The 16131-nt window shown below is 40.8% G+C and overlaps 1 protein-coding gene across 5 annotated transcripts in view; it reads right to left on the bottom strand.

Moving 5' to 3' along the window:
• The window catches only part of LOC121912633 (zinc fingers and homeoboxes protein 2-like), a 140896-nt gene that overhangs the window by 82880 nt on the left and 41885 nt on the right, over positions 1–16131 (bottom strand). For all 5 annotated transcript variants that reach the window (XM_042434872.1, XM_042434870.1, XM_042434869.1 and 2 more), the window contains one exon: positions 15049–15237. The gene's annotated coding sequence lies outside the window, so the exon portion shown is untranslated. The remainder of the gene's footprint in view (positions 1–15048; positions 15238–16131) is intronic.

Below are 16131 nucleotides of genomic sequence, written 5' to 3'. Positions count from 1 at the left end.
ACACAAACTCTTAAGTTGATATGTTGAACTTGTTAGCAAACAGTTGCTTATTTCCACATCCAGCAGTTACGGAGCAACATTATCATTCATTTGGAGTCGTGTTTCTGTCCACCTGGTGAATGTAAGTCCAGTATTCACTCTCTTTTAGCTCTGTTTTTGTTCTCCACCAACTCCTGAGAGAAATATCTGGCTCTTTAGCTGCTAAATGCTCCACTATGTTCACCAGCTAGTCTACAGCTAACTGTGTCTGTTTGCCGTTTGGTGCTGAACAGGTAATGTACAGTGGCTTTTTAAAGCTTTTTCTCTGAAAACGACGCCATGAGAGCGCTGAGAGTGAACCAGAACAGTAAAAGTTGCAGCCGGACAGATAAACAACGAGCTGAAACTCACTATAAAGCTCCATAAAGCCGAGCTGATAATTCTCTGTAGGTTCATCACTACGAGCCACAACCAACACATTACACACTGACATATCAGACACTGCTATTATAAAACATATTGATTAAAGCTGCTTTAAGGAGCCACCAGGACTTGAGGCAGAATAACAGCACATGGAAACACGTCACTCAGGGAAGCAACTACTTAGTCGTACACCAGCGGAGTGGCAAAGTCATGAAAATAAGCTGAACGCAAACATCTTAAAGCTTCAGGTTTGTTGGATCTTGGGTTTAATACTGGCGTTCACAGTAGATTAATCGATTAGTCGATTGAAAGAAAACTAATTGGCAACTATTTTGATAATCGAGGAAACGTTTTAGTCATTTTTCAAGCAAAAATACCAAACATTTGATGATTCCAGCTTTTCAGATGTGACAATTTGCTTTTTTTCTTTGACATATATGACAGTAAATTAAATATCTTGAGGTTTTAGGCTGTTAACGAACACATTGCCATTTTTTCACTAATATTTAACGACTAAACAATTAATCTGGAAAATAATTGGCAGATTAATTAATGAAAATAATCATTAGTTGCAGCCCTACTCTGGCTCACAGCAGATTCCTCCACTCTGTAGAGATCTATTGAAGGGATGAACACCGTTGTTTCCGAAGATATTCCCTCATTAGGTGTTTTGATGATGATGGTGAATCTACCAACTGCTGGGTGGAGATCATCAAACCACTCAGTGATCTCTTGCTCTCCACTCATTTATTCAGGTTGTATATTCATAAATCATAATTACACATGCCTGTTTCTGTCATCTCCTTGTTGTTGCTATGAAAGATGTGAAAACATCAAACAAGCAGAAAAAGAAAAAAAAAAAACACCAGGAAATGAAATATTTGGCGACATAAAGCCCATCTGTGTTCAGCAAAGCAGGCAGGAAGCAGATTTTACTTATAAATGTGGTCTAGATTAATCAGAGTGGACGTTAAGAGCAAAAAAAAAAAAAGAGGCTTTAATTACATGTTGAAAAACAAGATCTGTAATGAGCATGTTTAAGAGCCTGATATTAATTTTAAACTCCCACATCTTCACGTTAAAAAGCTCTGCATGTATTTGAAGGACCTGTAGGTATTCTGTAACTGCTCCCCTGGAAAGAAAAAAATAAATAAAAAAAAGAAAGAGAAATGCTGCAGCTCAGTGTAAATGCAGGTTGGGGAATCCTCCATAATGTTTACCGAGTTTACCGACTTGGCTGACGGCTGTGTTTTCTTATCCTCTAACAGAGAGGGTGATTTGACTGATGCTCGTAACAGATTGCATCACAGCAGGAGACGAACTAAAACGGTTTACGCAGCGCGGCTCTCCCTAAACTGTCTAACAGTGGCAGCGCTCCACCTTGTAAATTTGGAATAGTAATTTTAGAAATTTCCCAGCAGTCTATCTGCAATTGGCCGTCACTGGGAGTACTGTTTGATATCAAGTGAAGTATCTCAGTGTACCACCTCCGAGCACCAGAAATATGATCTCAGCTCTGTGAAAGCAAACACTCTCACTACTATTTCTCAGAAACCCACCTGAGCCACATTTAAATCTGCTTTTTCTTATTCATAAGCCAGTTACAGCAGTTTTTTTTTTTTCTCTCACTACATGTTATTAACACGTGTTTTTTAAATGTGCTTTGACATGTGACCCCACACCAACCGGCGCTTACATCTACGTGTCTCTGTAAACACACACACACACACACACACACACACAAAAAAAAGAAAACAAGCAAGAATATAAAAAAAAAAAATGTGACAAAATGTTCCAGCAAGTTGAATCTGACACCTATTTTCCAATGGTAACTATCACTCCAGGTAAACTCACAACTTCCAGGGGTGTCATTTTCACTGGAAACAGGGGGGACGTGTCCTTCTAACTTATCAAAATCCTATTTTTTATCCAAGATTTTCTTACTAAAATGTCTCTAAACTGCAGCTGTTGGACAGTTAAAGGACACTCTCTCACTGTCCAGCAGCTACGATCCAGATGAGAGACGAGACGAGCTGGTAAAAATGTTATAAGCTCATCTGAGTCTCCTTATTAATTATCACAGCGATGAGCTTTACGAGCAGCAGCGAATGATGTAGAGATTGTTTTTTTTCCCTACATTTTGTCTCTCAGGCTACATACACGTCGCCTTCCTTTATTGCTGCAGGTTGTTGAGGCCTCTTCATCACTTCTTCTGAATTAGTTGCCAACTATTAAATTAATCACCAACTATTTTATTAATTGATTGATTGTTTTGAGTCATTTTATGAGGAGAAAAAGTCCAAGTTCTCTAATTGCAGCTTCTTAAATGTGAATATTTTCTGGTTTCTTTAGTCTTCTGTGACAGTAAACTGGTTGTGGACAAAACAAGACATTTGAGGAAACAGTTCCTGACATTTTATGGACCAAACACGAATCAATTAATCCAGAAAATAATCTGCAAATTAATCGATAATGACGCCTTATTTCTTTTGAGTTAAGAATACTAATAATACCTGGAATCGTAATGTCCTCCATTGAAGTTCTGCTGAGGAGATTTGTACTTTATTGATCATTAGGAGGGTTAAACGTGGGTCATTTAGATGCTTTCTTCTCCAGCAATTAGCCTGTTTCTCGTCTCCATTATGAACACATCAACCACATTTTACTTCATCCATAATTGGATTAGTTACCTTTAAAAATCTCCATTTCTGCTGTCACTTCAGCTCTTAAAACACGTGTAACGTCCGTACCTTTCTAACCCCTCCCCCTGAAATAAAATCAATTTGAGAATGTTTTTTTTTTTTTAAATATATTTTTTGAGGAATATCTCTTGAGTGGCACTTAACAAAATTGAACAAATGTGTTGGGGGATGGATGGGTGGGTGGGTGATTGGAGGGGGACTGTGAGGCGGATCTACCTTCCAGACTACAGCAGTCTAACACTCATTACTCTGAAAAACACTTGACTTCATCATGGCCTCAATTATGTGGCGCTGGATAAACTCCAGTGTTACTGAGCTGCTTTCGCAGGACGGATGGAAGCTGGTGTTAAAAAAATCCAAAAAAACTGGGTCTGGAAGGAAAGTGATTGACTGCAGCTTGAATCCTGACCTCCTTATATGTTATGGATGGAGTTTCTGAGGGTCTTTGAGTTGGAGAGGACTCACTTTAAACCTCCAAACACTTGATTCAAGCCTGAAAACCAACAGCTTTTATAAGAAGAGTATTAAATATGAATAACAAGTGAAATTTCTGGTGTTGATTAGACTTTCATAAGAAGACTTCATTTAAATCAAATCTTGTTTATCTATCTGTCAACAAGTGGTTTGTGGTTTCTGTAACTCTTGACTGTGCTATCATGGTCATTTTAAACTCTCTCTGATTGGTTAACTTCGCCCTCAACGTGGATCAAAACCTCATGAATTCAACCACAGCACGACTATGTTGTCAATTGGTTTTTGCATTAGTTCAGTGAGTCATAAAGCTGTCTTGTGAGTAATATATGATATTTTGATGCAGATACTCAGTTATCTTGTTTGATGTGATTTAAAGGTATTAAACCCAAACTTAGCTAAACCAGTCGGCTTTGTTTTGCCAACTTACTGCTCAAAGCCAAAACTACAAAAATCTGCTTGCATGCAGTTGTTGAAATGTTCTTATTTCACTGTCAGTGCAGTAAAGCTAATGTCTGCTTAAGTAGTTTGACAACATTGTCAGTGTATCTTCTGAATTGAATTAGTGAGAAATCTGAGGCCATATTTAGCGTATCAACAGGACTTTAATCTGTGTTTATCATTCCAGGGTTCTTCAAAACTACAGTAAAAGCACAAAAGTTTTGTTTCCTTCTCTGAGACGCCTGTTAGTTGGTAATTTATTGTGAAAAAAATATGATATTTGCTTGCGTTGACCATTTCCAATTAGTACGTCCTGTATTAATTATGCTGAAAGCTAGCTGTAGCATAAAGCTAACAGTTCAATATTTACCCTCATGTATACAGGGGATGCTGCTTAAGTTGTGTTTTGAAGGCAAGTAGAGCGATTAATCTGTCAACGATTAATAGATTAGTTGTTTGATCTATGAAATGTCAGAAAATTGTGAAAAAATGTTTTCCAAAGCACCTCAAAGATATTCAGTTTACTGTCATAGAGGAGTAAATAAACCAGAAAATATTCACATCTAACAGCCTGGAACCAGACAAATCTTGGCATTTCTTCTTAAAAAAATACTCAAAATGATTAATCGACTGTCAAAATAGTTTAGTTTTAGTAAGTTTCTGTTGATTGATTAACTGATTAATCATTGCAGCTCTAAAGGAAAGATGCAGAAAAATGCTGAAAGCTGCACAGAGCGATTAATCCAACACAATTAAAGGATTTTTAATGTGAAACAGTCAAATCTCTAACCTCAATGACATAATTAGAATATTAATGTCTTTGTGGAAATATATTTTATTCAGTGCAAGTTTTAAATAAAATGTGTTGTAAAGCAAAAAACTCTTTTCTTTCTTCTTTTCATAATTTACTTTATGTGCACTGTTTTGGATATGATTTTTTAGATATTTGTACCCTATATAACCATATTTACACCTTACTGTGGGATTACACTTCTATCAGAGCACACTAGTGTTGAGGACTAACACTAGTTAATGCTGAAGACAGATTAATTTAACTACAAAAAATAGTCAATAGAGTTAATTTCAGTGTTAAAATGCCAAATGAACTCTGATAGTGTTGTTCTGTGTTTGTTCATTTTGCTGTTTACATTTCTAGGAACTCATGATATATACAGAACTTTGCAAAAAAACAACAACAGAGGTGGGTTTGGATCTGTACACAGATTTTGTATGACACATTTCTCAACTCAGAACACCCACAACCACACACAACAGAGGGGAGAAAAAAAACAACCTAAAAGTTTCAAACTTAACACTTGAGACCTTAGAGGAAGTGATAAAAATCACACACACAAGCCAGTAAACACAGCAAGTGAATCACCACAAGTAAAATGTTTCCTGCTCAACGCTGAGATACAACCAGCCGCTGCAACAGCTCCGATGCAGGTGTGTTGGTGGAAGACAAAACCAGAAAAAGACACAAAAGGCGTAGAAATAAGAGTGTTGTGTTGGTGAAGTGATGGGAACTATGACGCTTCCACTACGGCGCTGGGAAGCCCACACACCTTCTGACGCCAAAGAAATCCATCTCTGTGGGAACATGGAACATCCGAACCGTGCTCCAAGCTGGCAAGGCTGCCGAAGAAATGGTTAACTACAATCTCTCAGTTCTGGGTTGGGTAGAAACAAGATGGACACATTCAGATGAGGTTGAATTGAGCTATTATGATGACGAAGGACACTAGAAAGGACACGAACGCGACCGCCTCATCACTGCAACCTTCAAAACCAACAACAGGAGAGTTAAAGCCCACATAATCCCAATGCCATGCGTCCACCAACGATGCAGATGACGAGGTCAAGGCCATGTTCTATGACAGCTTGAACCACCTACTCCGTAGTATTGGAGCAAGAGACCTCAAAGATGTTTGGAGTACAAGAGAGGCCACAAAGAAGTTCAAAAGAACATCAGGAGTGACAAGAGAACACAGGTGGAGAACCTGGCCAAGGAGGCAGAACATGCAGCGACTCAAAGGAACATGACAGAGTTATATACCATGCTGTAGATGCAGAGTGAAGGTCTCTGGCACTTCACCTACTTCCAAAGTGAACAGAGAAGGGAAAGAAGTCTAGAGAGATGATCATCATAACACACATTACAAACACCATTTAAATAAAGTAAGTTGGGTATGAAAAAAGGTAAAAAAGGTAAAAAAAAAAAATATATATATAAAAAACAACCAATCATATACATCCAGACACATATCAGCCAATGGGACATCTACAAAGATGGGTTGCATATATGGTCATGTGGCTTCAGGCCAATCGTTGTCCAAGATTAACAGAGGCAAGGGGAGTGTCCAAGAAGGGGCATGGGTGACGCCATATTTGGTATATGGTGTCACCCATGTGTTTGTAATGTGTTTTATGATGCCCCTAACGAAGGCCACGAGCCGAAACGCGTTGGTCAACTAATAAAGTTGTTCTTCATACCACAAGTGTTGCTGGAGTTCTCATCTCTCCAGAGTTATATACCGTCACAAAGAAACTGTCTGGGATGTCTCAACATAGTAATAAACCATTTACAGACAAGAACGACCAACTGCTTTCAACCCAGGAGTCGCAGCTCGACAGAGGGTTAGAGCATTTCGAAGAGGTCCAAAACAGGCCGCCACCAGCAGAACAGCCACATATTACTAAAGCTGGCATACCACTACAAATCAAGTGTGACAGACCAACAAAAACAGAAAATAAAGGCTGCAATCAACCAACTGAAAACTGGCAAGGCTGCTGGCCCTGACAATACTCCACCTGAGGCCCTCAGAGTAGACATAAACCCATCGACAGACATGCTCTACGGCTTCTTTGGAAGAATTCAGGAAGAGGAAAAGACAGAATAGTCGGAGGGACACATTGTGATACTTCCAAAGAAAGGTGACCTAAGAAAAAAATGTAACAACTACCGAGGGATCACCCTACTTTCTTTACCCAGTAAAATCCTTAATCAGGTCAGGAAGCTGTAGACAAAAGGCTCCGGGACCAGAAAACAAGAGTCAGGAAAGATCACTCATGCACAGACCACATAGCAACACTACGCATCACCACTGGACAGTCTATTGAATAGAACACGTCCGTGTACATCAACTCCATTAACTGTGAGAAAGCGTTTGAAAGCTTAGACAGAACAACACTATGGCGCCTAATGGACCACTATGGAATTAACACCAAGATCATAAACTTTATCAAGATGGAACCTCATGCAGAGCTTTAATGTCAAGACGGGCGTCAAGCGGGGATTGTCTACTTTCACCATTCCTCTTCCTCCTGACAACTGATTTGATGATGAGGGGAAACAGCTGAAGGGAAAATGAGATTCAATGGACAATGTTGGAGCAGTTAGATGACCTTGACTTTGCGGATGACACAGTTCTCCATTCACACACACACAAATACAAATGCAGGAATGCGACCCATCTTGGTCTTAAAGATCCACTCCAAAACCAGCAACCCCTATCCTCATGTACAGCATTGCCCTAGAGGAGGTAGAAGCATTCACATACTTAGGCTCTGCTGTGGACACCACCGGAGGCAGAGATGCCAACATAAAAAAAAAAAATACTGGATCAATAAGGCTAGGGGTGGTGTTTAACATGCTCAGGAAGATCTGCAGCTCAAAACACATCTCAATCAATACCAAAACACACACGTTTAACTCTGAAGCAGGTGATGCTGTATGGATCAGACACATGGAGAGCAAAAAAAAAAGTTGGATTGGATACACCCTAATAAACAAGAGGTCACCACAGGAACAGCTGGAGAAGAGGCGATCTCAGGGAGTGAGATCTCAAAAGAACCACCAACAAACCGAGCGAGGTGGAGGACATTTTTTTAAAGGTCTGTGCTCCTAGAAGAGCAAAGGGCTGAGGTCAAGTATGTCAAGATGGTGAAGTGCAGCAGCAGCAGCCACACTTTAAATCTACAGCTCAGAGAGAGAGAGAGAGGCGAGCAGCAATCTGCCTGCCCACACACACACACACCTCCTCCACAGGTGTGTGTGCATATGTGTGTGTGTGGATTTTTTAGGGTGAGTCATTCTCTCCCACGTAGTCGATACCTCCACCAGCGGTTGTGGAGATCCCATCAGCCCTCAAACACACACACACACACACACACACACACACAGCACCTGCACCGCTGCTCCTCCTCACCCTCCCCTCCCACCACCGGTTCAGATCCCCGCTCCGCTTCCTGCAACAACAACGCCACCACCACCACCGCCGCCGCCGCCGCTCGCTCGCTCGCTTGCTCAGATTTAAGACTACCGCAGCAGCATTTGGAGGTAACAGATGGCGATTTTATCAACAACAGTATGATCACAGAGTGACACAACATTAGGGCATCACATTAAGCCTTTGTTTTTCCACAATTAATAACCAGACATACCAACAAGCATTTCGATGCTGCTGTGAAAATGTTGATGTGATGTGTGGTTAAATATTTTGGCTCATCATATAATTAAGACTCATTCACAATGGCTGCCAGTTATAACTGTGCAGATATACATACAGCACTGTAATATATCACTGCTGATGAAGCCACATATCTGCAAAAAAATAAGCTTTTCAGGAAAGGAGAAAACAATCTTATCACTTAACGCCCATCGATTTTTGAAATGATACAGTCTGTTTTAAATCAGTTTTCATGGACCTGAGGGTCATGAGACTCACTCAGCATTTTAATGACAGAGAAAACTCTCCATGCAAGTAAGATGAGGAGAGAAACCCACCCGAATTATCAGGTGCTGAGCCGTTTCTGCAATCCCAGCAATGTGCCATTTCGGTGGATGCTTTCACTCGAGATGCTTCGTGGCACCTTCTATGCTAATATTTTTAGCAGGGGTGACCCATTGTGCAAACTGCACCCATCACCCTGGCAGTGTTAGTATCGTGCTTCACCCCTTGAGCTTCACAGAGCCCATTCACTAAAGCAGAAGGGCCGTGAAAATAAACCTTCCCGAGCACCCAGTGGGGCTGGCACCGGCCTGCAGGCTGGCTGGAGCCCAGCAAAATGCTGAAAAAGCTGACTGGACAGCAGCCAAACGTTGGTAAATTCTGGCTTAGGATGGTCAGGTTTTCTACCCCGGCGAGCCCTGAGACTGGTGACTATGATTTGGTTTTTGGTGCTGCAGTGGAAAAAAAAAATCTTATATGCTGGCAAAAAAAATGGTAAAAGTAGCTGATGCACACTTTAAAAATGATTACAGTATTTTCAACACTCTTTAAAGCTGTTGCTGGTGTATTTTACTGGTGTTGAGTTTCCAGTTTATTTATTACATTTCAACAACTCGTACGTCATGTGACCGCAATGTGTGCTATAAATCAGGAAGGTTTCAAGCATTTCCAGCATCAGTTGGTGCTGAAATATCAACGTGAGAAACATATGACCTTAAAGACTTTGAACAGGACGAGACGGATCAAAGTAAAAAAGATATATTAGTTCATGATATGATGTAGTGTCTCCTAAAAACAGCTGTGTTCTCTCTTAACAGAGAATCAAAAGGTTCAAGAAAGATGTAAAGAACTGCAGAGCAAATCTCAACTAGACTTGTAATAATAATACAATGTATTGGACTTTATTTTGAAAGGCCAACAACAGCAAATTCTATTAAATACATTATAAGTTTATCTAACAAACTGGTAATTAATAAGCATTTTAAACTCTGCATTGTTTACTTCTTCTTCTCTGCCTTTGTTGAGTTTCTTGGCCCATTTCAGCCACCATACCATCAGTGGAACAGTGTGAAACCATTGGCAGGGCTGCAACTAACCATTATATTCATTATCGATCAATCTGTTATTTATTTTCTTGATTAATCAATCAGTTGTTTGGTATAAAATGTCAGAAAATGGTGAAATATGTCAATCACTGTTTTTTTTTAAAGCCCACGCTGACGTCCTCAAATGTCACAGAGGACTAAAGAAACTAGAAAATATTCACATTTGAGATACTAGAATCTGAGAATTTGGACATTTTCTTCTTAAAAAAGACTCAAAGTAATTAACGAATTATCAAAATAGTTGCTAATTAATTCAACAGATGGCAACTTATCAATCAAGCGTCACCAGCGTGAGATAAAACGAGGGACCTACTCATTAAAAAAAAAAAAACATTTCATAAAGCTGCTAGAGGTCAGAAACTTCACAGGGTACCTTTAATTTGAAAAAACTTTCACGTACACAGTTGTGAATATCACATCAGTGGGTCGATTAAGACGAAACTACCTGAAGAAAAAAAAAAAAAAAACAGTAAACAGAAGCCCGTTTGAAGGCATCGTCGCACCATTACTGAATGAATCTACTGTCCAATCGTCAGCGAGCGTTTCCGTCCTGGTTATGAGACGTTTATCCATATAACAAATATTCTGCACCGGACCTCCATGACAGCTCCAGATGTAGTGACCAAAACTTTTCACACACACACACACACACACATAAAAAAAAACAAAAAACCTGCAGAGCTTCTACTGAGACAAGCTTTGTGGAAAAGTTGCCCGAACATGTGCTGTGTCCCACATTACACAATTGTCCGGCGTAGCAGCAGCCTCTGTGGCAGCTCGGACTACAAAGTCGGTTTAGTTTAGTGCCGCGGGGGCACCAGAGGCGGTACACGCTGCCATGTTTAAACTGTTACTGCATGAACCTGCTGAACTGAGCATGTTGGTTCCAGCTGAGGAGGGATAGACGCCGGTTTCCAAACCAGCACACACACACACACACTCTCACTCTCTTTCTCACACACACACACACTCTCACTCTCTCTCTCACACACACACACACACACACACACTTCTACCTGATTCAAAAACCATCTCTTCTTTCCATCATCCATCCTGTGTCTGACTGTATATACAGTTTGAAGTACGTGTCTCTTCCATTAGTCCTCTTTCTCCTGCTTTTTTTTTTTTTTTTCCTCTCTTTCCCTCAAGTATCAAATCTCCTTCCTTCTTCTTCTCTCTCAACTCTGCTTCTCATTTCATCATCTCTGCTGTTGGATCATTTGATACTTTTACTCTCAAATATGATTTTTTTTTTTTCCCCCTCTCTCTCTTCCTCCTGTTTGCCTCCTGTTTCCTCAGACCGAGCTCTTCCTCGCTCCATCCATACTTTTTTTTTTTTTTAACTCTAGAAAGGCCAACCTGCTGGAGCTCTGTTTTGAATTTTGTCACATCTTTTAAAAAAAAAAAGTGTCCCCTCCCTCCCTCCCTTCTCTTCCTGGAGTCACATCCTGTACCGAAAAAAAAAAAGGTGTCTTGGCCTTCTCTTTACTCGTCTGAAAAATCTCTCGGCCTTCCGGGTTCAACTCTCCTGGATCCTCGTCCATCACTCTCTACATCCTCTACAACCTTTACAGCAGAACACTTTCTACATTACGAGCAGCTCTTCTTCTTCTCTTTTTCATCAGACTCTCAGAAACCTTTATTGCATAGTTGGAAGCAGCAGACAGGAAATGATGTGGATGGTTAGGAACCAGGGATGTTGAGGTTATAGTGGCGTTTTTATTAAAGATTTCAAATTTATTAAAGACAAAAGAACAAATGAGAAAACTATCTTCATGTTGGAACAAATAAGACCAACACTGACCGGATTTAAAACATGTAAGTACCTCTTTAGTTCTTGAATGTTGTGAAAATTGTGTGTGAAGGACACTGAAGGGACAAAGGAGACCAAAGTTGTGAGGCTGGTTTTCACTTTCAAGTTTTCTCTTCCTGTCGGAGGAGAAGAGACTGTACCCGACACGAGTGTTTAGTTCCAGTCATGTATATCAAGGATCGCTGAGTGAGATATTATCTATAAGTAAATACCGGTTGACATGAATATTTCCCTTTTTTTTTTTCCTCTCCCCAGACCTATCAACTGAGGATCTGCTTCTTCTTCTTCTTCTTCTTCTCCTCCTCGCGGGTTTTCCTCCTCTGAGCCGTCTGATCAGAACCTCCTCTTACTTACTCGTCGCTGCCGACTGGGGGCTCCGAACAAATCTCAGGGATTTACAGCAGCTTGCTTTACAGTCTTCACACTTTACTGCAGAATGTGGAGACTCTCTGACACTTCATTTTTCCTGCATTTGTCTCTCTACAGCGCCGGATGATGTGATATACATGCATGAACGACTATAAAGTGACATTTTATGGAGTTTATAGTATGTATTTGGATGTTTTTATCCACCACTTAAAGCTGATGTTACTCTACATTTATTTCCAATACATTTGGTGATTAAAACTTCTATACTCGTCGTGTGTTTTTAGGACTTTCTCTTTGTTACATTTGGTAACAAATTGAAACAACATGACTTCAATCCAGTAACACCTCGCCTCGCTCTCTGTTTATCCATGCTGTGCAGATTTGGCTTCAGTTCGAGGGTCTGCAAACTCTTTCACATGTGATCTCTGACTTCCTGCCTAATCAATGCGGGATCAGGATTCATGCTTAATTTCGTATGTTTTTGGCTGCAAACACGTTGAAAGTTGCAACACTTCTGCAAGCAGTAACTCTGAGAGAAGGCTGTTAGAGGCTGAAGCAACACTGTTAAATAGTCTAAAACTACAACTGACAAGTATTAGACATTATTTTATAATTGTTTTACTTCATCCAAGAGTTTGTAACATGTCAGAAAATACAGGAGAATCCCAGCAGCAGCTCTCACATCTTGAAGCAACTTAGTCATTCTGATCTCAATCTCTAAATTCAGACCCTCTAATGAGTGTGCTGTTGGTCATTTTGGAAATTATTGATACATTAATAAGATTTGAAGACATATCGTGGCTGCTACTGTGACATAACCTGCTCCGAGGGAGAGCAGGTTTAATGTTACTTGATTATGATACCTGCCCTTGTTAGCACAATATAGCTAACGTTAGCCCAAGTGTGCAGTGCTCGGTGTTCCCAGTAAGCTAACGTTAGCTTGGGTCAACTTAGTCATTCTGGTCTCAATCCCTAAATTCAGACCCTCTAATGAGTGTGCTGTTGGTCATTTTGTGAAATTATTGATACATTAATAGGATTTGAAGACTTATAGTAGCTTTGATGTCTGACATGTGGATGCTGATTGACAATTGGCTCACCTGCTGCTCCCTCCGCTCCCCCTAATGTTACTTGATTATGATACCTGCCCTGTTAGCACAATATAGCTAAAGTAGCTAACGTTAGCCCAAGTGTGCAGCGCTCGGAGTTCCCAGTAAGCTAACGTTAGCTTGGGTCTGAGGTAGCGGGTTGTGTGTTTTCTGAGCATGAAAGGAAACAACCTGCACTCCTTATCTGGAAGGTTTTGGCTACAAACGGTAAAAATGGCGCCGACCATAAGCTGCAACTCTGGGCTTCAAACCGGCTCCAATGAAACCAACAGGAGACGTCACACCTCGCTACGTCCATCTGCATATACAGTCTGCGGTGGAATCCTAATAATAAAATCCAAGAACAAGTCAAATTATCCAACCAACTGTCTAAAAACCCAAATAAATTCAATTTACAGTGATATAAAACAGCAAATAGTCACATTTAAGAAGCTTGAATTGGTATTTTTACTCAAATGACTTAAACAATGAAGGTTGATGTACGACACAGTGACGGCTCCCACTTTAACATCTGCTTTCTCCATTTAGGACACACACTTTCTTTACGCTTTTACAAAATTGCTTCTCAAGTTTCTAATTCATTCGGATGCTTTTGGACTTAAAAGCTGCGGTGAAAGAATCTGAGAAGGAAACAACTGACACTCAAATAATGTCAGACGCTGAAACGCCCCAAAGTCTGATTTACAAAACCTCCACATGGAATTAGTTAGTGAACTGACGTCAATCACTCTTATTCAAAGTAGGTATTAACGCCGCTCTGAATGACATGCAAAGCATATTCATTAATTAGAAAAAAAAAACACTTTAACACAGCAGCGATCGAAAGCATCCGACGCCGCCATTAAATTATTAGAATTAGATTTAAATCCGGTTTCTGGAAGATTTACAACAAAAAAAGAAAGTCTGAGCTTCCGTTTCTGCAACAAACGGAGGCTCACCTGCCTTCACTCACCATAACACACCATCACCTGCAACAGCATCATGTGACCAGTTTACTTCTTCTTCGTTTTTAACTAACAGGAGAGAGTCGCATCTCTTCTGTTCCCACAAACACAAAGCATCCTCCTCCCGCTCGTCCGTCCTGCAGAGACGCCGTTAAACCAACAGAAGCAGAGACCTCGGGGCGAATATCTGACACCGAAAATGATGGCGTTTACCTCTCAGTCCAACATGTGTGAACTTTTAGACATCGCAGGTGTTTAACACAAGGTTGAACACATCCAGACATAATGTGTTTTTTCCTCCCAAGGATTCAGTCTCAGACAAAACCGTCCGACCAAAACTTGGCAGCATCTCATCACATTATCCAGTGACGCTAAAGATGTAGCTTCTCCATTTTTAGATGAAACATTTCAACTACAACATCTATTAAAGAGCTTTGTTTGTTGCTAGTTGACTAAACTAAACACTCTAAACTGAATACAACTGGACGTACCTGTCTGTAGTCAGTTCAGGAGTTTCAAAATAAAAGATCTTTGCTTCACAGATTGATTTAAGGACGTCCTGAATGCTGATTAAATATGTATCTGACACTTTAATCTGATCCAACAAGTTACTTAATCCAAATACTAAAGGTTCAATTATTGATATAATGTGAATGAAAGAAGAAGATGCATCACTCTGTTGGAGATCTTAAGAAACTTACTCACAGAATTAACGTTAATTAGTGACAGCTGACGGTGTTTGCTGCTGTCAGTTTAACCGTCAGAGAGAAAGTGATGCTCAGTGCAGGTAAAAGTGACAATTAATCACATTCACACGTTGTCATTTTCACTCTCCGATGCAGTGAAACGTTGCTGCTTGTCTGAAAGCAGAGCAGCAGCAGCAGCGAAGGAGGAGAAGTAAAGAGAGCATCGGATTTTAATTTCACAGATAACGATCGGACGTCTCTCGGCCGCTACTCACTGCACTTCCTCAGAGGGGGAGGGGCTTCACCGGTGAGAGGGGGAGGGACTTTTTTTTCCTGAGGCTCCACCTCCTCCTGTCGCTGTCGCGTCGTCCTCGATCTTCACGCTCCGTCACTCTTCTTCTTCTTCTTTCTCCTTTCTGGATGATCCTCAGGCCAGCGGCACTCTGGGTAATCTCCTGTTGAACCTGACAACAACAACGAGAGAGAGAGAGAGAGAGAGAGAGAGAGATGTCAGTGATGGGGAGAGTGTGTGTGTGTGTGTGTGTGTGTGTGTGTGTGTGTGTGTGTGAGAAATAAACAAACACATTGAAGACAAACTGGATCTTCTGCACGTGTGTGTGTATGACGGCAGGTGTGAAGGCATGATGGTGTGTGTGTGTGTTTTAGAGAGATGGATTCATTCAGAACAGGTTCAGCAGAGGTGTGTGTGTGTGTGTGTGTGTTTGTGTGTGTTTGTGTGTGTGTGTGTGTGTGTGTGCGTGTAAAGGGGGGAGAAGGAGCGACGGAGCCCAGTATGGGCCTTAAAAAACTGCACCAATACAACTTGGCCCAAAAAAAAAAAAAAAAAAAAAAAAAGAGGAGGCGGTTACCGTGGCAACATGTGCCAAAAAGAAAAAGCGACAAAGAGAGAGAGCGAGAGACAGACAGACAGCTCTCTCTGTCCGTCCGTCTGTCTCTCGCTCTCTCTTTGTCAGAAAAACACAGAGTGAGAAAGACTCTTTACATCTGATCAGCAGCAGATTCTCTCCGCTCAGCTTCTGTTTTAACACCCAGACTAAAAAAAACACTGAACCTCGCAGCGTCGCTCTGGTTTTACAAGCTCGCCGCCGCCGCGCTCGAAGTTCAGACGGTCACTTTGACCTTGATCGCCGGTGACCTTTCGATCCACGACCGATGAGCCGACGGCTGCCTGTGACGGACAAAAAGCTCCTTCTGAAAGTACCAGAGTTCACTAACATCACTAAAGCTGATTGATCGATTAGTTATCAACTATTAAAACTAACGATTGTTTTCATAATCTGTCAAATTCTCTCGTTTCAGCTTCTAAAATGTGAATATTTTCTGGTTTCTTTCGTCTT

This window comes from Thunnus maccoyii, chromosome 15 (genome assembly GCF_910596095.1).
Source record: "Thunnus maccoyii chromosome 15, fThuMac1.1, whole genome shotgun sequence".
Taxonomy (NCBI): domain Eukaryota; kingdom Metazoa; phylum Chordata; class Actinopteri; order Scombriformes; family Scombridae; genus Thunnus; species Thunnus maccoyii.
The sequence above is the reverse complement of the archived record's forward strand: the minus strand, read 5'-3'. Positions and strand labels throughout refer to the sequence as shown.